This window comes from Lygodium microphyllum, chromosome 27, assembly GCF_053477565.2.
Source record: "Lygodium microphyllum isolate KBCC chromosome 27, Lygodium_microphyllum_v1.1.10, whole genome shotgun sequence".
NCBI classification, from domain to species: domain Eukaryota; kingdom Viridiplantae; phylum Streptophyta; class Polypodiopsida; order Schizaeales; family Lygodiaceae; genus Lygodium; species Lygodium microphyllum.
Genome location: NC_141161.1, coordinates 57784642 through 57805821, shown reverse-complemented (window position 1 = coordinate 57805821; position 21180 = coordinate 57784642).

The window sequence follows — 21180 nt, the reverse complement described above, 5'->3', positions numbered from 1 at the left end:
AAACAGGCTTGAAAGTAAAGTGCTTGAGGTCAGATGGAGGGGGAGAGTACCTCTCCAATGAGTTCAGTGATTTTCTGAGGTCTCATGGGATAAAGAGACAGTTCACATGCAGGTATACCCCACAGCAAAATGGGGTTGTAGAAAGGAAAAACATGCATATTGCAGAAGTTGCACGTGCCTTGATGGGCTGAAAAGAATATACCTAAGCATTTTTGGTCTGAGGCTGTTCATACTGCTGTTTATATTATGAATAGAACTCCCACAGCTACAGTTCATGGTATGACCCCCTGAAGAATGTTTTACAGGTAAGAAGCCTGATGTTTCACACTTGAAAGTATTCGGATGCATTGCGTATGTTCATGTGCTAGATGAGTTGCGTAAGAAACTGGATCCAAAGGCTGAAAAGTGTGTCTTTATTGGATACTCTTTAGAGTAGAAAGGGTATCGCTGTTACAACCCTGTCACATGTAAGTTCAAAGTGAGCAGGAATGTCATCTTTGATGAAATGAGCAGTTGGTATACATCTAGTGGTGATACATTGGATGATGATGATGATCATGACACTCATGTGCAGGCTGAAAAGCAAGAATCACAAACTCTTAGCGCACCAGAGACATCGTCTGGTAGTTCTTGGTCTGGGAGACTAAGGAGTACCTCTACATCTTCGGGTTCATCTAGTAGCACTACATGTAAAGACAAAGGAAAGAATAAAGTGTCAAAAGGCATTGATGCAGTTCTTGATGGAGACTCCAGTGGCTCAGAGAGCTTAGATGATGAGCTTGGCATTCCTTCAGTGAGGACTCTAGGTGTGCAGAGAGCACGCGTTAATGCAAAGACTCCATTGAGTGATCCAGTGGTACGCAGGTCTAGCAGGGTGAGATAACCTATTAAAAGATTTGGTTTTGAAGGTTATGCAGCTCACCATTATGCTTATATGGTGAAACTAGTTGAGGATGTTGAACCCACATGTTTTGAGGAGGCTGTTGGTCATGCTCATTGGGATGCAGCAATGGATGAGGAGATGTCTGCATTAGAGGCCAATACGACTTGGGATCTAGTATCATTGCCGAAGGGAAAGAAAGCTATTGGATGTAAGTGGGTTTATAAGATTAAGCACAATGCAGATGGTTCTATTAGCAGGTACAAAGCTAGGCTGGTTGCAAAAGGCTATGCCCAGACATATGGCATAGATTATGATGAAACCTTCAGTCCAGTTGCTAGGATGGAAACTGTCAGATGTGTGATTGCTTTGGCAGCAGCCAAAGGTTGGAGGTTGCAGCAAATGGATGTAAAAAATGCATTCTTGCATGGTGATTTGCAGGAAGAAGTGTATATGGATCAGCCAGCAGGTTATGAAGATTTAGAGCATCCCACGTATGTGTGCAGGTTGAAGAAGGCGCTCTATGGGCTCAAGCAAGCACCTAGAGCATGGTCTGACAAGATCAGAGAGTATCTTGTCAATATTGGCTTTTATGTTTCTAATGCTGATCACTCACTTTATGTGAGAAAGGGAGATGCAGGTTTGGTCATCATAGTCATCTATGTGGATGACTTGATTATTACAAGTGATAGTGATAGTGGGATTGCTGAAGTCAAGGGCTTTTTGAAGATGAAGTTTGAGATGAAGGATTTAGGTGAGCTAAGGTACTTCCTTGGCATTGAGGTGATCAGATGTGATGATGGTATATGGCTGTCCCAAAGACAGTATGGCTTGGATATGTTGTCCAAGTATGGTATGACTGCATGCAAACCACTTTCAGCCCCATTGGAGCAGAATGTAAAGTTGAGTGCTGATGTTGGGGATGAGATAGAAGACCCTACTATGTTCAGGAGGATAGTGGGGAGTTTGATCTACATGACCATTACAAGGCCAGACTTGAGCTACGATGTTGGTCTTGTGAGCCAGTTTATGCAAGCACCTAGAAATCCACATTTGGATGCAGTCAGACGCATATTGAGATATGTGAAGTCCACATTACATTATGGACTTTTCTATGAGGCAGGTATAGATGTACAGGTTTTTGGATACATAGATGCAGATTGGGCTGGTAGTATGTCTAATAGAAGATCTACCAGCGGATACATGTTCTCTCTTGGTAGTGCAACAGTTACTTGGAGCAGCAAAAAGCAATCTACAGTTGCTTTATCAAGTACAGAGGCTGAGTATAGAGGTGTTGCTGTTGCAGCATGTGAGGTAGTATGGCTACAAAAGTTATTGGCTGATTTGGATGTGCAGGTGAAAGGTCTAGTTGTCATTTATTGTGACAATATGAGCAGTATACAGTTGGCTAGGAACCCTGTGTTCCATGCCAGGACAAAACATATTGAGGTACACTACCACTTTGTGAGAGAGAAGGTACTAGTAGGTGAGATTGAATTGGTGTATGTCAGCACACAGGATCAGATAGCTGATATCTTCACGAAGGCATTGGGTACAGAGAAGCTTCAAAAGTTTCGAAGCTTACTTGGAGTTGCAGAGATGTAGTTGAGCTTGAGGGGGAGTGTTGAGATGACAAGCTTAACACATGTGGACATTGATGATGGACCGCCTGGTTAGATGGGTCCACACGTCTACACTTAACACGTCAGTGGTTATTATGCATCTCACATGGCCACTGACTCATTACATATTATATTCAGGTCGTTACACCTATTTACAACTGGCATAGTTATAGCGCCAGTCGACTAGTGTAGTCGGTTATTCATTGTTTGACTTAGTAGGCCACTTTCCTTTTATGTTGTATCTTATCTATACTTTGTGTACGTTGTAAAGAGTGTGAAAGAAGAAGAAATCAGCAAGAAAACGTTTTGGCCTCCATCTCTCTTCTTGTCTCTTGAGTGAGCTTCTCCTTGTGCATTCTGTGTGTGTTCGGCGCAGCATCTTGAGCAACCCCCTCCACCACACGATTCTTGACATATACAAAGTACAAAACAGTTGCAAAGAAGGTTAAGCATGTGGCTTTGCATTTACCACCTAAAAGTGATGGGTTGGCTAAAAAAGTGACTCAACAGCCTAGTTTATGGGATCCACATGGAGTAGGACATAAATTTACAGCTTGTTTCTTGAAAATGTTGGCAAGGTATGGGAAAGCCTTTGCATCTCAATAGCCTGATGAAATTAGACGTGTTGATCCGAACATAGTTGCTCAGGCATATTTGCCCAAGCTGCTAAAGCTTTTCAAGGAGAAGATCAGGATGTGGATTTTGGAGCCCTTTTCAGCTCCATATTCAAATCGGTGGTTTACTGTTCCAAAGAAGAATGAGTCTTTGAGGATTATACACAATTTACAACCAGTTAATAAGGTCACCACCCACAAGGAATGTTGGATCAGGCTCGATAGTGGATAAATTTGCAAAAGCATTTGTAGGCAAGGCAATTTACTCTACGGGAGATTCATATTCAAATATGATCAATTCCAGCTTGCATTAGAAATCCAAGATATCACTACCCATGAAGACACCACTTAGATTGGTTAGGATATGTACCCTTCCACAGGAGGGAGCAACCAATTCAATGGCGCATATGATGAATACTATGCACAAAGTTTTGAGGGAGAATATTCCTCAGTTGACCTTACCCTTTCTTGATGATGTGCCAATCAAAGGCTGTGATATCTATGAGAAGAATGAAGAGTTGAATGAACATTGATGAAGAAGATTTGTGGTGGCTGATCATATTGCTAATTGTGACAGGATTTTGAGCTATGTCTTGAAGAAGTGCATTTGGCTTTGTTAGGAGAAAAGTCAGTTTTTGGAGTGGAGGAAGTATTAGTTGTTGGGCACATGTGTGGACCATATGGGAGAAAGACCTCACTAGTAAAGATTAATGCCATAAGCATGATGTGGCATACATGTTAAAATGGCTACCACCGCCTCTATTGCTAGCGTACATGAAGAAGAGGGAAAAGTGTACAAGGGAGAAAGAAGGGATGTCCGAAAGAGGAGGTGAAGAATCCATCCTCAAGCCATTGTGGTAGGTACATTACCTCTTCTTTCTTTGTTCTTGTGTTTTCTTCTTTTATTTATTTTGTTTTTCTTTATAATGAGATGCATTGAAAGAGAGAGAGGAAAAAAGGAAAGGAGAGAGAGAGAAGAATGAAGGAAGAGAAAGAGAGAATATGATAGAGAAAAAGAGGAAAGGTAACAAGAAAGGGAGAGAGGAAAGGAGGAAGAGAGGAGAATGAGTGAGAGAAACAATAGGGGGAGAGAAACAAAGAGAGAGGCAACAAAGAAAGAGAAAGAGAGAAAGAAAGAGAAAGAGAGAAAGAAAGAGAGGGGGGAGAGAAAAAGAAACAGAGAGTGAAAGAAGAGGTGGATAAGTGAGGTAAAGAGTGGAAGGAGAGTGAAAAAAAAAAGAGAGCTAGAAAGAGAGGGGAAAAAAAGGGATAGAAAGAGGGAGAAAAAGATGTTGAGATATTTGCAATCACACCTACTTAGTCCCTTTGTGAGAAGCAGTGAGGGCTTAGGACCAGAATCCCATATGCAAAGTAGGAGAAAGTACCACCACTCAATTCCTATAAAGCATTGTACTTGCACTCTTTTTCTAATGCAATGATAGTACTCTTTTCTTTCTAGTAAAGTGTCATGTCACTGTCAATACACAAGATTGTGTTTATGAGTCCAAGTCTCAATCTTGGAACCTAATTCACTTGTGTAACAATTTGTCCTAGTCAGGGTTAATGTCTTCATGAGTTTATTTTTTCTCTTTCAACCTCCATAGCTTCCACATCTGCCATGCTCTAGATCCCGCGTATTTCACATTGTATCAGAGCTCAGTTGAGCATGGCCCAACTCTCCTTTCACTCCTCTCAGCTCCTTTCCATCTCTTCTCAGCTTATTTTGAGTACTAGACCCTATCTTCAACTTCATTTGCATTCCTACCTTCAATGAAGCTTCCATGGCAGCCATAGACAGCAGCACCCTGTTAGTTTGAAGCTTTCATATCTCTCTCCACAAGTCAAATCTCTCTTAACTTCCTTCTCGAGAAGTGTTTCTCAACTTCCAAAGCTCCTTCTTGGTACCTCAATCATTGAGATTGGGCAACTATAGCTTTAGCATTGCCTCTTTTCAAAGTTGCTGCCATAACTGTGTCTATGGACAGCACCTACCTACCTCTGTTGGAGCACCTATATCTCATCAAGCAGGCCATATCTCTTCAAGATTTCTTCTCGAGAGTTGTTCTTTAGGTCAAGGCACAACTTCTTGCTACAAAAATCAAGGAGATTGATGCACACCATACCCGACATTTGCATTTTTCCAAATCTGGGTGCAGTTTTGACAATGACCACTTTGAAGGCTTAGATCTCTCAACTGGAGCATAATGAATACAAACACTCTTAGGGGGAGTTAGACCATTAGTGAGGGTCCTACACCTCAAAGGGTTTGAGCAGATTCAACCTGTGGAGCGTGTGGGAGGTCATTTACCAGTTGCTAGTCCATGTTTTGACAGAACAATCATAGCCACATTTTTCCTTCATTTTCTCTCTCTTGTCACTTAAACCAAGCCAAGGCCACTCTAATCTGAATTTTTTAGCAAGTATTCAACCATAAAATCACCAAGGAGGGAAAGCTATGAATATTTTTTGAAGATCATCAAGTCAAACTCAAGCAACAAACATCAAATTTCAAACTAGTATCTTTTGATACTTCACTGCCATTGCTTGTGTCTTTTGACACATACAAAGATCAACTCATTCCTAGCTATTCTCAGTCATTTGAAGCTAATTTGCTACTGGTTTCTCAAGTCAAACATGGGCAAAGATTCTCCAACTACCCGGTTCAAAGGAGTCGAGTTTCATACTTGGCACACCCACATCAAATTGATCCTAATGAAGAAGGGCCTCTGGGCCATTACCACGAGAAAAGAAAAGAAGCCTTGTGATGCGGATCATACTATCACTTGGCAAAAGAACGACGATAAGGCTCAGGCCATTATCAAACTGGAGCTTGACAATAGCTATATCCACCATGTGGATAACTATGAGACCTCACATGATACATGGAAGAGACTTGACACCTTGTTTAGTGCACAGTCTAAATCATCAAAGTATGGTCTCCTAATTGAGTTTTTCAAGCTTGAAATGAAGTTCATCACATCACTTGCCACGGACTTCTAACCCAACTTACAGGAATCAACATTAAAATGGAAGAAGATGTTTGCATCGATGTTCTACTTAAGAGTTTGCCTCCTGAATATAATAATGTATCAACAACTTTAATCAACATGCCAAATCCTGAACTTGTTGATATCTAGGCATCACTGTTAGAGGAGGAAAAGAAGCTAAAAACTAAGGAAGAACCAAGTACCTCTAGAGATGAGCATGGCAACAGGTACAAAGGCAAGAAGAATCAACTCTTCTATGACTTTTGCAAAAGGACCGGACACACCAAGAAGTTTTGCCACGCTAGAAAGAGGTCCCAAAAGGCCTATCTAGTTGCAATCAAAGAAGAAGAAGAAAATGGAGCAAAGGAAGAAGAAGAAGAAGAAGAAGACTACCAGGAGAAGGACAAACCTCATCAGTACGTTTATTCAGATAGACTTTTTTAGTTTTGTATTTCCTAGCCCTAATGCCTCAAACATAAACTTGTAAACTCCTCAATTATCCTTGTACTACAGCCTCTGTACACTTTGTGAGGTCCTTACTACAGCCTCTGGATGTCCATCATGTTTGTGGTACCCACACTTAGCCTTTTTTGCGACAACCTCTGGTGTTTTTGTCATGTTTATGGTGTGCCCACACTTTGTAGGTGTTCTTTTCACTAAAGCCTCTACACACTTTGTACTTTTGGTTGTGATTGAGGAGGGGTATTTAGATATTTGCAATCACACCTACTTAGTCCCTTTGTGAGAAGCAGTGAGGGCTTAGGACCAGAATCCCATATGCACAGTAGGAGAAAGTACCACCACTCAATTCCTATAAAGCATTGTACTTGCACTATTTTTCTAATGCAATGATAGTACTCTTTTCTTTCCGGTAAAGTGTCCTGTCACTGTCAATACACAAGATTGTGTTTATGAGTCCAAGTCTCAATCTTGGAACCTAATTCACTTGTGTAACAATTTTTCCTAGTCAGGGCAATGTCTTCATGAGTTTCTTTTTCCTCTTTCAACCTCCGTCGCTTCCACATCTGCCATGCTCTAGATCCCACGTATTTCACAAAAGAGAGATAAGAATAACAATAAATAGATATCAAGAGAGAAGGAGAGGGAAAAAATGGAAACAATGAGATAATTAAAGAGAATGTAATGATAGAAAAATAAAGGGAGAGGGGGAAGAGAGACACAAAGAGGGGTGGCAAGAGAGGGTCCTCCAATGACTTGTTTTATGAGTTTTTTATTTTCTATCTTTGATTTCAATTGTAACGAGATGCATCAAGTGTAACTGGAGCCGAAAAGAAAGAAAAATATACAGAGAAGAAGGGAGGGAAAGGAAAATAGAGAAGAAGTGATAGTGGGGAGGGAAGATGGGGGAGAGAGAAACATTGAGAGGGGGAGAGAGAAACAAAGAAGGATGAAGGGAGGAAAATAAAAAAAGAGAAAGAGAGAGAATTTTAAATGTGGGAAGGGATAAAGAAGGATGAAGGGAGGCAAATAAAAAAAGGGAAAAGAGAAAGAGAGAAAGAGGAGCTGGGAGAGAAATAAAGAAGAGGATATATAAAGATATAGGGACATGGAGAGAAAAGGAACGGACAAAGAGAGATGGAGGGAGGAAAGAGAAAGGGAGAGAAAGAGAAGTAGAGATTAAAATGAAGGAATATCATTAATGAGGGAAATGAAAATATATTGTTTGTCATAACATAGACCAAATGGAGAATGATGATGGTCATGATGTTCAAGATCACAAGGCATATCTTAATTAGCATGTCCCATGTCCTTGCACTCAATGCAAGTTGGAAATCAGACGAAAGCATGGTTTGTCCATAGAACACATACGATGTTTTGGAAATTCTCAATCAGAGATCATTGATCAAGCGATCTCAAAATTTGAGCCAATGGTAAGAAAAGTGTATATTCCTCATGCTTTACATTTGCAAAATAATTGAATATCATATAAAAAAGTACTAGATGTGCCCATGAAATTCATACAGGGAGGTAATGTGTCATCCCAAGGAATGCACCTGTTGGGGCTCATTAGAAGAGTTTGTGGGCATACAATGGATGGAGTGCCTAAGCTAATACACCAATCAGAGGGAACGACTCATTCTATGCCATTCATACTAGAGGAGATAGTTGACCTTTTTCACCTTCCTCCAATCCTTGAGCTTGAGATGGAGGAAATGATCGATGCATTAATGCCCATGGATGCTAAGACATTTGATCCACTAAGAGAGAATGTGTCCATACCATTACATGGTGGTTTTTGAGTATCTCACCTAAAGACGTTGCTTGTGTTGCTAAAGTGTGCAAGCAAAGTATGGGTGGAGCAATGCAAGTGTGACCGAATTGTTTAGGTACATTCTACGCTCCATTGATTTTTTTGACTCTATTACAAAAAACACTAATTATGCTTTTCAAGGCATCTTTTGATTTTTTTCAAGTTACTAAAGTATCATATATTATCACCTAGAAACACAATGCTTGAGTCCCATGATGATGCAAGAGTGGTGTTACAAAATCTTGGCATGAACTACAACACCACTTATGCATGTGTCAACAATTGTGTGTTGTTTTGAGGAGATTAGAGGACTATGGAGACATGTCTAAAGTGTGGTGCTCACAAGTATCGATAGGACTTGCAAAGGTGAACCATCTCTTAGAAAGTTCTTAGATACTTTCCACTTATACCGTATATATGTCATATGTTTTGTATGTCGTGGTGAGCTTGAAAATGTGGCAGTAGAATAGATCCATAGATAGAGTCCAACGAATATCAATAGATTCATACGCATGGAGCCACATTGACCCCACCTTTCCAAGATTTGTATGAGAGCCAAGGAATCTTTGACTCAATCTTGCTATGAATGGCGTGAATCCATTTGGTCTCCGATCAACTTCTTACAATATGTGGCATGTAGTCCTTATTAAGTACAATATCCAACCAAGTCTTTCTATGAAGAAAGGAGACATGATCCTTAGATTGCTCCTTCTTGGGCACTACAAAGTCAAGAAGATAAGCTTTTACTAGTTGATGAGCTTAAGATTTTGTGGAAGGAGGGAGATTTTTTGGTGGAAGACATGAGCAAGCACCATGGTTAACAGTCTGCTAATATACGAGCCATTCTCATGTGGACCATGCATGAATTTTTTAGATTTGGAGAGTGCGAGGGTAAGTGGATTTCCATTCTTGTTGGTGATATCTAGCATAGCTTGTTTAAGTTTATGTTGACTAAATAGGGGTGTTGTGACATGTATGTTTACCTTAGGTCATCATGCATATCCATTGTGAGCCATAGTTAGACTCCCGAAGGTCACCAACCATGAAGAAGATAGTATATCAAAAGGATATGCCACCACGGGGGATTCACTAGTAGTAATAAGGAGACATCACCTGCGTGCAAGAAATATAAGAAAATGCTCCTTATCTACCCCCTATTTATGGAACCTTACCTTATAAAATGTACATTCCTTCCCTTAAATAACCCCCCTCCCTTACACTCACGTGGTACCATACAGTAAACCCTAGTGAACCCCCTAGGCATACCACCTTCTTGTGAAAGGGTCATGAACTGAGGAAAGGTTTTCTTGGATGACCTCTAGTATGAATGAATGCCTAAAGCTGGTATGAGTTGAAAATGATCCACAAGCACTCACATCCAAACGAAATGTGACAGTCCTCAAATTTCTACAAGTTGGCGCATTGGACCCACTTGCAAATTAATCATCAGTGTTGGATCCCATGCATATTTTAAAAAATATGGATAGCTTATTATGGGACCACATCACAAGAAAGAGATACACTGTAGGGGTACGAATGGATTTGAAGGAGGTAGGTAAGATGGAGGCACTTTGGCCACAGTCTGAGCATTGATGGGTCACTTGCAACTACCTCATGCTCCGTGGGTCTTGTCCACTAAAGAAGAGTGCATTGTGAAGCAAATTATGAGGTTTGTCTACACCCCAATGGGTATGATATATTCCCTTAGGTCTACTTTCTCTAAAGACAACCAACAATTAGGGCTAAAATCCCATAATTGGCATAAGATATCTTAGGTTTGTCTTGACCTTAGTTTCAAGTAGCTTGCATATTTTTCTATTTAGTGTCTACTCAGTGTTCATAACGCTCCTTCATTTGTGACAGTTTGTACTACTGATTGCAATAGCAAGACGCCTCACTCTAGAGATACATGAGGCAATTTATAGGTTATCAAATTTAGTGCAATAGTTTATTGAATCTACAAGGTGAGGAGTGGTGAAGATGGTTTGTCTCTTTGAGAAGTACTTGCCCACCAATATGCTCATGATACAAACTCACCTCCTGGTGCATTTTGTAGATGAAGTGGAGATTGCAAGACCTGTCCATACACAATGGATGTTTTCTTGGAGCACTCCATGAAAACCTTGAAAGGGCTTTGTGGAACATAATGAGCTTGGCCAAAAGATAACATGGCTGAAGGTTTGTTGGTGTTGTAGGCATTAGTATATATTTCAGAGTGGCTACCAATGGTGGATTCAGACAATAGTATGTTATGGTCACTGCAAGATGATGATAGGCTAACCGCAGATGTGGTGGTTGGAAATGGAGTAGCAAAAAGAATGGATGGTGCCATGGAGGAGAAAGTGAATCATTTTTAGATATTGCATCATGCATTCATGGAGAAGTGGCTCGCTAGGTATGAGTAGGCTAGAAAAGATCAAGAAAAAGAGCGATTGGAATTTTGATGCAATACACACCATTGATCGATTCGTTATCTTGAGGGCATGGAGGAGATGTCATGGTTTATGTCTATGTGGTGGTTACATGAAGCTTTATCACAGCTTCTTATGAGGGGTAGATGTCTCTAGCGAGGAGTGGGAATTCTAAGGGAATATAGTCCTAGGGAGTCCACCTTATAGAACATGTAAGATATCACGTGAGTTCAAAAGAAAGGGTATTATATTTAGTAAAATTTAAAATATTATATTTATAAAATAGATTTTTAAATAAAAATTTAAAAAAATCCGTAAGTTACTTAAAGTAAAAGAGGTCATTTTAAGGCCTTATACCATGTGAAGAAAGAGTATCTCTTAATATCCTTTGAATACACATTATATAGATGACTTCTTATAGCTGGACTCCTTAGGGATATAGTCTGAAGGTGACCATATATTTTATAAGCTATCACATCTAGATTTTTTATGCAATAACTAATCTAGCCATTTCACTATATAGTACAAAATCAACAGTGTGGCCTGGTTGCATAGGTGATATTTCTATGTTGAGTGCATCGACAAAATGCACTCCACAATGGATTGTGGTGTCATGGCAAAGTTCGAGCAAGAGAGCCGACGATGGTAGGCCACGGATCTAAACACTATTGTAGATGAGATGGAATATTTTGGGAACTTTCAAAGTGTTATCTCAATGGATTACCGTAGCTTCTCAATTATCATTTCGATGTACAATGGTTTAAAGTGGTATTGGAAGGAGATCGGTGTAGCGAGATACATCTAGATTTCTAAAAATAGATTTCAAGATAGGATTGATGGATCTGCATGACACGTTTGTCTTACTGTCCCATTTTGAACATATGCATGATATTTTTTTAAATTTTTGCACAATATAAAATAGTCACAAATGTTGATTCACTTTTATATGTGATATTGAACATGTAATCTTCTATCCAAATCTCTGAAAATCTTGATGGTGGTATATTGTGCCATCAGTCCTCGGACTGTGAGAGTGTATGATGAAAGCAATGTTCCCAGTGTACTTGAGGAGAGTGTATAGGTGGAGGGGTCAATATTGCGAAGGGTGGAGTTCAAAGAGTCCTCCTTCTGTGGTGACCTATCTATAGACCTTCCAGTGTACACTGAGTTGTGCCAAGAGATTGACATGGGGCTATAGGCCAGGTCATATTTGCTTTTTTTTGCTCAATTTTTTAATGATTCGCTTTTAAGGGTACTTTAGAATATGCATTTTAATTAGCATCATTTTTTTCAGAGTTATATTATCGTACTTTACCTAAATCTTTATGTTGATTATGCTAATATCATTTTCTTTCTATACAAGTTACCTTTGACGATACTTGGAGAGAGCAAGATGAGTCGAGGAATAATCAACGAGGAGTTGTAGGAGATATTTACACGTGTGTATCTGAATCAAATGGCTCAATTTAGAGATATAGCAGACCTTGAGCTGTCTCAGACATCATTAGACCATTTTTTGAGATCTACTTTGGCATGCTTTGATGCTTTGGTTTCTAATAGATCAGACCAATCTTTAGATTGGCCCCAGACCACGGTAGCGGTTCTAGGGGGTGTTGTGGAGATGTACATGCTATGAGCCCATTGTTAATTCTAGAGAGGGGTGCTACCCCTTGCTCTTTTATAGGTTTCAGAGAAGGTGGCTTAGGTGAGTATTGTGGAGGCACCAATGCAGTGTCTCCATCTGGTTGATTTGGCGGATACTTGTCACCTCTAGGATTTGTCACACCTATGAGGACATCTACTCCAATGACTCTGGGTTTTTCTTAGCCATCTGCAGGCACCTTATGGTTGCTACTCTGAGAGATACTACCCTTGTGGGCACACTAGATATATAGGTATCTCCCGGTTATGTCTAGGAGCATGGTTGCAGATGCAAGAGGACACACCTTAGACATACCCTAGTAGGTGTAATGAAGGAGACCTAGGAGAGAGAAGGAGAGAAGGAAGAGACTGCAAAGAGGAGAGAGAAAGGGGAAGAAGAAGACAGAAGAAGAGAGAGAAAGACTAGTAGAAGAGAGAAAAATACAGGAAAAGAGAGAGAAAGAGGAGGAAAGACATGGAAGCTGGAAGGAAGGAGAAAAGAGACTTGATTATTGATAAAAATGATGCCCTAATTGGGTCTCTTAACACCTTATATACCCCATCAGTATAAGTGGGTATTCCCATGCAAACCCGTGTCCTACCTGTCCATCCCCACTCTTTTACATTCCATCCCGAGCCCAAAGGTTTTTGACCTCAAAAACAAAAAGAGGACTTATGACTCACAACAAAACGGGAGGGTTGCAGAGTACTACTTTGCTCAGCATTCCAAAGGAGAATATAGGTATCAGGAAGTACAATCTCATGTGGAATTGGGGCATACAAATGTGTATATGATGTATACAACATGTGCAAGTTGATAGCATATGAGTTTTGCCTCCAATTCTTGACAATTTGGGGCTGACAAATAGTGGACATCATGCTATCCAAAATAGGCTTACTGGAGAAAACTGGTCATAGCATCCTATGGGCAGCTTCGATTGAGGCGTGGCATGTGACATGTCAAAACGAGGATCATGAAGCGTACTTTCAAGCCATATAGGTGACACTTAACTGTCATTAATGCAGGGTAAAAAATATTCTGAAATAGTGTGTTGTCTGTAAGTTGTCTGCATTTCAGACTGGTTCAAATTTAGCTACTGCTCAGTCAAAATTGCATCCTTGAAGTAGGGAAAGAACTGCACTTATGAAATGCTGATCAAGATAGGGTTTTTCCAAGGCTATTCTATTCCTCAAGATCAAATGGATAACCTGCATAATAAGCATCAAGAGCACAAGGGTCATCCATATAAGCATGGGTCACCGTACTACCACCGGGGTCAAAAGGATAATTGTGATCGAATGCATCCGTTGTATCATAGAAGTAATTCATGGTGTCATCTTCAAGCACTGATGGTGGCACAAGATCCTTACCCACCCATACAGAGCATGCATTGACTTGTCCATAAGCTCATTAAGAACCACTATGAGTTCCACATGCACTACAAGGAAACTAGGCCATAGCGACACCGATTAGTGATATTAAATAGCGGCATCGCTATTAGCGTTGCAAATGCGACGCAAATAGCAACGCTCCACAGAGAAAAAAAAGTGGGCCAAAAGCCGAGCGCATTTCATTTCGCACATTTGTGAAAGTTTTTGAGAGGGAGAGCGAGAGAGAGAGAGAGAGCGATCGTTTTGCATAGAGGGTGAGAGAGGGAGAGGAAGAAGGCTTCTCACTCCTGCTGCCGCTGTCTTTCGCGAAGGAGAGGAGGAGCCGCCATTGCAAAGAGGAGCTGCTGTCACGAAGAGGAGCCAACAAACCCTCCTTCGAATCTTTACGGTGAGTCCATTCTCTCTCTCTTTTACTTGTTTAGGGTTTAACTTGTGTATATTGAGAGAGGGAGAGGAAATGAGAGAGAAAGATAGGGAGAGAGAGAGGGAGAGGGAGAGGGAAGGGAAGGAAATGAGAGAGGGAGAGGGAGAGGGAGAGGGAGGGAGAGAAAGAGAAAGAGAGGCAGAGGGAGGGAGAGAAAGAGAAATGGAGGGAGAGGGAGAGGGAGGGGGAGGAAATTAGAGAGGGAGAGGGAGGGAGAGTGCATCCTCTCTCTCTTTTACTTTTTTTTATATAATTTGTGTATATTGAGAGAGGGAGAGGAAATTTGAGAGAAAGAGAGGGAGGGGGAGAGGGGGAGGGGGAGGAAATGGGAGAGGGAGAGGGAGGGGGAGGGGGAGGGGGAGGAAATGAAAGAGGGAGAGGGAGGGAGGGAGAGAGAGAGAGAAAGAGAGGGAGAGGGAGGAAATGAGAGAGGGAGAGGAAGAGGGGGAAATGGAAGAGGGAGGGGGATGAAATGAGAGAACGAGAGGGAGGGAGAGTGCATTCTCTCTCTCTTTTACTTTTTGTTGTATAATTTTTGTATATTGAGAGAGGGAGAGGAAATGAGAGAGAAGGAGAAGGAGAGGGAGAGGGAGAGGGAGGAAATGAGAGAGGGACAGAGAGGGAGAGGGAGAGAGAGAGAGAGAGAAAGAGAGGGAAAGTGGGAGAAAATGGGAAAGGAAGAGGGAGGGAAGGAGAAAGAGAGGGGGATGAAGAGGGAGGGAGAGGAAATGAGAGAGGGAGAGGGAGAGGGAGACATTAAACATAATAGAGAAATGAGGGAGGGAGAGTAAATGACAAAGGGAGAGGGAGAGGGAGGGAGACGTTAAACATAATAGGAAAATGAGGGAGAGGGAGAGGGAGAGGGAGAGGGAGAGGAAATGGGAAAGGAAGAGGCAGGGAGAGGGACAGGGAGGGAGAGAGAAAGAGAGGGGGAGGGAGAGGAAATGAGATAGGGAGAGGGAGACATTAAATATAATAGGGAAATGAGAGAGGGAGAGAGAGAGAGGGAGGGAGACATTAAACATAATAGGAAAATGAGAGAGGGAGAGGGAGAGGGAGAGGAGACGAAAACATAATAGGGAAATGAAAGAGGGAGAGGGAGAGGGAGAGGGAGAGGAGACGAAAACATAATAGGGAAATGAAAGAGGGAGAGGGAGAGGGGGAGAGACGAAAACATAATAGGGAAATAAGAGAGGGAGAGGGAGGGAGAAGAAAAGGAAGAGAGAAAAAGGAAATGAGAGAGAAAAAAAAAAGAGAAGGATAGCAGAGAGAAAAAGAGAAGAGAAAGATAGCAGAGAGAAAAAGAGAGAAAAGATGTTAAATATAATAGGAAAAGAGAGAAAGAGAGGGTGTGGGTGAGGGTGAGAGTGAGGGAGGGAGAGGAAATGAGAGAGGGAGAGTAAGAGAGAAAAGGAAATGAGAGAGGGGAAGTGAGAGAGGGAGAGGAGAGAGAAAAAGACGTGAGAGAAAGGAGAGAGAAAAAAAGATAAAAATCATTAAACCTAATAGGAAAAGAGAGAAAGTGAGGGTCAGGGTGAGGGAGGGAGAGGAAATGAGAGAGGGAGAGAAAGAGAGAAAAGGAAATGAGAGAGGGAGAGGAGAGAGAAAAAAATGAGAGAATGAGAGGAGAGAGAAAAAGAGAGAAAAGATGTTAAACATAATAGGAAAAGAGAAAAAGAGAGGGTGTGGGTGAGGGTGAAGGCGAGGGAGGGAGAGGAAATGAGAGAGGGAGAGGAAGAGAGAAAAGGAAATGAGAGAGAGAGAGAGGAGAGAGAAAAAGAAATGAGAGAGAGAGAGAGGAGAGAGAAAAAGAGAGAAAAATCATTAAACCTAATAGGGAAAGAGAGAAAGAGAGGGCCAGGGTGAGGGAGGGAGAGGAAATGAGAGAGGGATAGAAAGAGAGAAAAGGAAATGAGAAAGGGAGAGGAGAGAGAACAAAAATAAGAGAGGGAGAGGAGAGAGAAAAAGAGAGAAAAATCATTAAACCTAATAGGGAAAGAGAGAAAGAGAGGGCCAGGGTGAGGGAGGGAGAGGAAATGAGAGAGGGATAGAAAGAGAGAAAAGGAAATGAGAAAGGGAGAGGAGAGAGAACAAAAATAAGAGAGGGAGAGGAGAGAGAATAAGAGAAAAAAATCATTAAACCTAATAGAGAAAGAGAGAAAGAGAGGGTGAAGGTGAGAGAGGATGAGGAAACGAGAGAGGGAGAGAAGGAGATAAAGGAAAATGAGAGAGAGAGAGGAGAGAGAAAAATAAATGAGAGAGAGAGGAGAGAGAAAAAGAGAGAAAAATCATTAAACCTAATTGAGAAAGAGAGAAAGAGAGGGTCAGGGTGAGGGAGGGAGAGGAAATGAGAGAGGAAGAGAAAGAGAGAAAATTAAATAGGACCTTACAATAAGCTCATCCTAGGCTCATAGGGGTTAGGCTGATCCTCAACAAACCTAAGGGGTATATGGCTAGAGAGCCCTAGCATACTTGTGCCTCCTAGCATAATGCTCTTCCTGCAAAGAGACCTCTCATACATGGGGCTTGTCCTAGCCTCCACCACGCAAGTATACAACGAAGGCAATCAGGCTATCAGTATGAAAAACATTTATTTTTCATAAAGTTATAAATCCAAAAATAACTTTGGATATTCCATAAAAATCAATCTCTTCTTAAAAAGACAAATACAAAAAACTAAAACAGCATCATTCATATACTTCCCAAAACTAAAACAACATCACCACAATATCTCTTAGGAAAATCATCTTCAACTATCAATTTTAATTAATAAATATAATATAAAATCACTTGCAAGGAAGGACACTCTTTTATCATTAACTTCTTCCTTAGAATAGTCTTAGGAACAAATTTCTACTCTAACAAGCAAATATTTGAGCATAATAACTATTTTAAGGTTTATTCTATGAGTAATAGTAGTATATATGCAACCATCAAGCTAGAGATCATGCTTTGGTATCTGTGGAGATCCCAATCTCATGCCCTCATAGAGATTGTAGTGTGCAATAGTATGGAGAGAAGATGGGTGAGTTGTAAATGGTAAAGGAGAATTCTATTGATGATGGAGAGAAGATGAGGTGAATCACCAATCCTATTCTTAGGGAGTGCAACCTACCCATAGTCCACATCATCGTGGTCGTGGTTGTGGTTGTGGTCGTAGTCATGGTCGTAGTCGTGGTCGTGGTCATAGTCATGATTGTGGTCATCGTAGTCGTAGTCATAGTCATGGTCATGATCATGGTCGTGGTTGTAGTCGTAGTCATATTCGTAGTCGTAGCAGTGGTCGTCATGGTCGTGGTCGTTGTTGTAGCCATGGTCGTGGTCATGGTCGTGGTCGTCATAATCGTGGTCGTGGTTGTGGTCGTCGTAGTCGTAGTTTTGGTCCTGGTCGTGGCCGTGATCGTAGTCGTAGTCGTAGTCGTGGTCGTAGTCATAGTCGTAGTCATAGTCATATTCATAGTCGTAGTCGTAGTCATATTCATAGTCCTAGTCGTAGTCATGGTGGTGGTGGTGGTGGTAGTCGTGGTCGGGGTTGTAATTGTAGTCGTGGTCATGGTCAACGTGGTTGTCGTCGTCGTCGTAGTCATTGTCGTGGTCGTGGTCGTGGTCATGGTCGTGGTCATGGTCGTGGTCATGGTCGTGGTCATGGTCATGGTCGTGGTCATGGTTGTGGTCGTGGTCGTGGTCGTGGTCATGGTCGTGGTCGTGGTCATGGTCGTAATCATAGTCATGGTCGTGGTCAACGTGGTCGTCGTCGTGGTTGTAGTCATAGTCGTGGTCATGGTCGTGGTCATAGTCGTCATCATGGTTGTGATCATGGTCGTGGTCCTAGTCGTAGTCATGGTTGTGATTGTAGTCGTAACGTAGAAAAAGAGAGAGAGATGGAAGGAGAGGATAACAATTTAAGAAAGAAAAAAAAAGAGAGAGATGGACGTCGTGGTCGTGGTCGTGGTCATGGTCGTGGTCGGGGTTGTGGGTCGTGGTTGTGGTTGTCATAGTCATAGTCGTGGTTGTGGTGATGGCCGTGGTCGTAGTCATAGTCGTGGTGGTGGTGGTGGTAGTAGTGGTGGTAGTCATGGTGATGGTGGTGGTGGTGGTGGTCGTAGTCGTAGTCGTAGCCGTGGATGTGGTCGTGGTCATGGTCATAGTCATCATGGTCCTGATCATGGTCATAGTCGTAGTCGTAGTTGTGGTCGTGGTCATCATGGTCGTCATGGTCGTGGTCGTGGTCGTGGTCATGGTTGTGGTCGTGGTCGTGGTTTGGTCATGGTCATAGTTGTGGTTGTGATCGTAGTCGTAACGTAGAAAAAGAGAGAGAGATGGAAGAAGAGGATAACAATTTAAGAAAGAGAAAAAAAGAGAGAGATGGAAGGAGAGGGTAACAATTTAAGAAAAAAAAGAATGATAACAAAAATAAATTATTTGTCCTAACGTAGACAAAATGGAAAATGATGAAGGTCCTATTGCTCAACATCGTGAGGTGTATCTTAATCATCGTCTCCCATGTCCTTGCTCTCAATGCAAGCTGGCAATTAGACGAAACTGTCAATTGTCTATAGAATACGTATGATGATTTGGCAAGTTTTAATTTGAGATCATTGATCAGGCGATTGCCGATTTTCAGCGAATGGTAAGAAAAGTTAATATCAATCATGCATTGTACTCACAAGCTAATTGAATACCATATACAATGTGATTGGGTCTGGCTGGCAAATTTTCTATCCATGGAGGTGATGTCTGATCCCAAGGAGGAGTGCACCCTTTGCGGCCAATTAGAAGAGTTCGTCGGCGTGTGATGGATGGAGTGCATGAGCCAATCCACCACTTGCACGGCCAATCTATACTGTCAATTCCAGAGGAGATAGACAGCCTTCCAGACCTACCTACAATCTTGGAGCCTGAGATGGAGGAAATGATCGATGCATTGATTCCCATGGATGTCGAGACTTTTGATCCGCTTAGAGATGAAGCATCCGTACCATTATATGATGGGTGCTGAGTATCTCGCCTGAAGACACTGCTTACACTCTTAGGTGTGCAAGCAAAATATGGGTGGAGCGATATGCAAGTGTGACTGAGTTATTCAGGTACCTTGTACATACACTTCGTTGAATTTTTTTTCGGAACTATTATTTAAAAAAATTGTGCTTTTTCAAGGTGTTTATGATTTTTTTCAGGTTATTGAAATACCATATATTACCACCTGCAAATACCATGCCTGAGTCTCGTGATGATGCACGACATGTTTTACGAAGCTTGGCATGGACTACAACAACATCCATGCATGTATCAACGATTGCATACTATTTCGAGGAGAATACGAGACTATGGAGACATGTCCAAAGTGTGGTGCTCACAGGTATCGACAGGACTTGCAAGGGCAAACCATCCCTCAAAAAGTTCTCAAACACTTTCTGCTTATCCCCCACATAAACCACATGTTTCTTACGTCTGGCATGGCGAGCTTGAAAATGTGGCATGCACAAAATAGGTCCACGGATGGAGTTCAATGAATATCAGTGGATTCACGTGCATGGAGCTACATTGACTCTACCTTCCCAGGCTTTGCCCAAGAGCTCATGAATCTTTGGCTCAGTCTTGCAATGGATGGCGTGAACCCATTCAGTCTGCGCTCAACTTCTTACAGTGTGTGGCCTATAGTCCTTATCAACTACAATATCCCTCCATGGCTTTCTACGAAGAAAGAACATCTCATCCTTAGCTTACTTGTCCTTGGCCACTACAAAGTAAAAAATATAGACGTGTATCTTTGTCCATTAGTCGATGAGCTTAAGATTTTGTGGGAGGAGGGGGTCACCATGCAAGATATGAACAAGCGCGATGGTCGACGGGTCTACCAATATTCAATATTTGAGCCATTATCATGTGGACGATGCATGAATTTCTGGGATTCGGAGAGTGCTCAGGTGAATAGACCTCCATTCTCATTGGTAATATCTATATTTTATCTCGTTCAAGCTTGTATTCTCTAGGTCTGGTGTTGGTGGTTACCTGAAGTTATCATGCATGTCCATTGTGTGGGCCACAGTTAGACTCTTGAAGGTCACGAACTATGAAGAAGATGGTATATCAAGGACACGCCGCTTTCTTGCCAGAGGATCATGAACTCAGGGAAGGTTTTCTTGGATGACCTCCAACACGTATGAATGTTGCAAGCTGGTACAAGCTGAAAATGGTCCACGCGGAGTCACATCCAAACGGAATGTGACAATTCTGAGTTTTCTATGAGTTGCCATATTAAACCCAATTATAAGTCACAACCACTTGTTGGATCCCATACATATTTTCAAGAATGTGGGTAGCTTGCTATGGGACCACATCACAGGAAAGAGAGACACTATAGGGGCACGAATGGATTTGAAGGAGGTAGGTAAGATGGATGCACTTTGGGCGCAGTCAAGTGCTGATGGTCGCATGCAGCTACCTCGCACTCCTTGGGTTTTGTCCACTAAACAAGAGTGCATTGTGAAGCAAGTAGTCAAGTCTATCCGCACTTCGACGGGTATGATGCATTCTCTCAGGTTTGCATTTTCTAAAGACGACCAATTATCACAACTAAAATCCCATGACTGGCATAAGATATGTTAGGTTTGTATTATGAATGGATTGTAATTGGTGTGTGCATTTTGCTATTTGGAGTGTAGCCATTATTCATAATGCTTTCTCATTTGTAGCAGTTTGTACTACGATCACGATCGTAAGATGTATTACTCCAGAAATACGCGTGGCCATTTATAGGTTGTCAACTTTGATGCAATGGATCTGATAGAAGGAGATTAAGACGTCCTCTATTGAATCCGTCAGGTGGGGAGCACTGGAGACAGTCTGTCTTTTTGAGAAATACCTGCCCACCAGCATGCTCACGATACAAATCCACCTTCTTATGCATCTTGTAGATGAAGTGGAGATTGTTGGA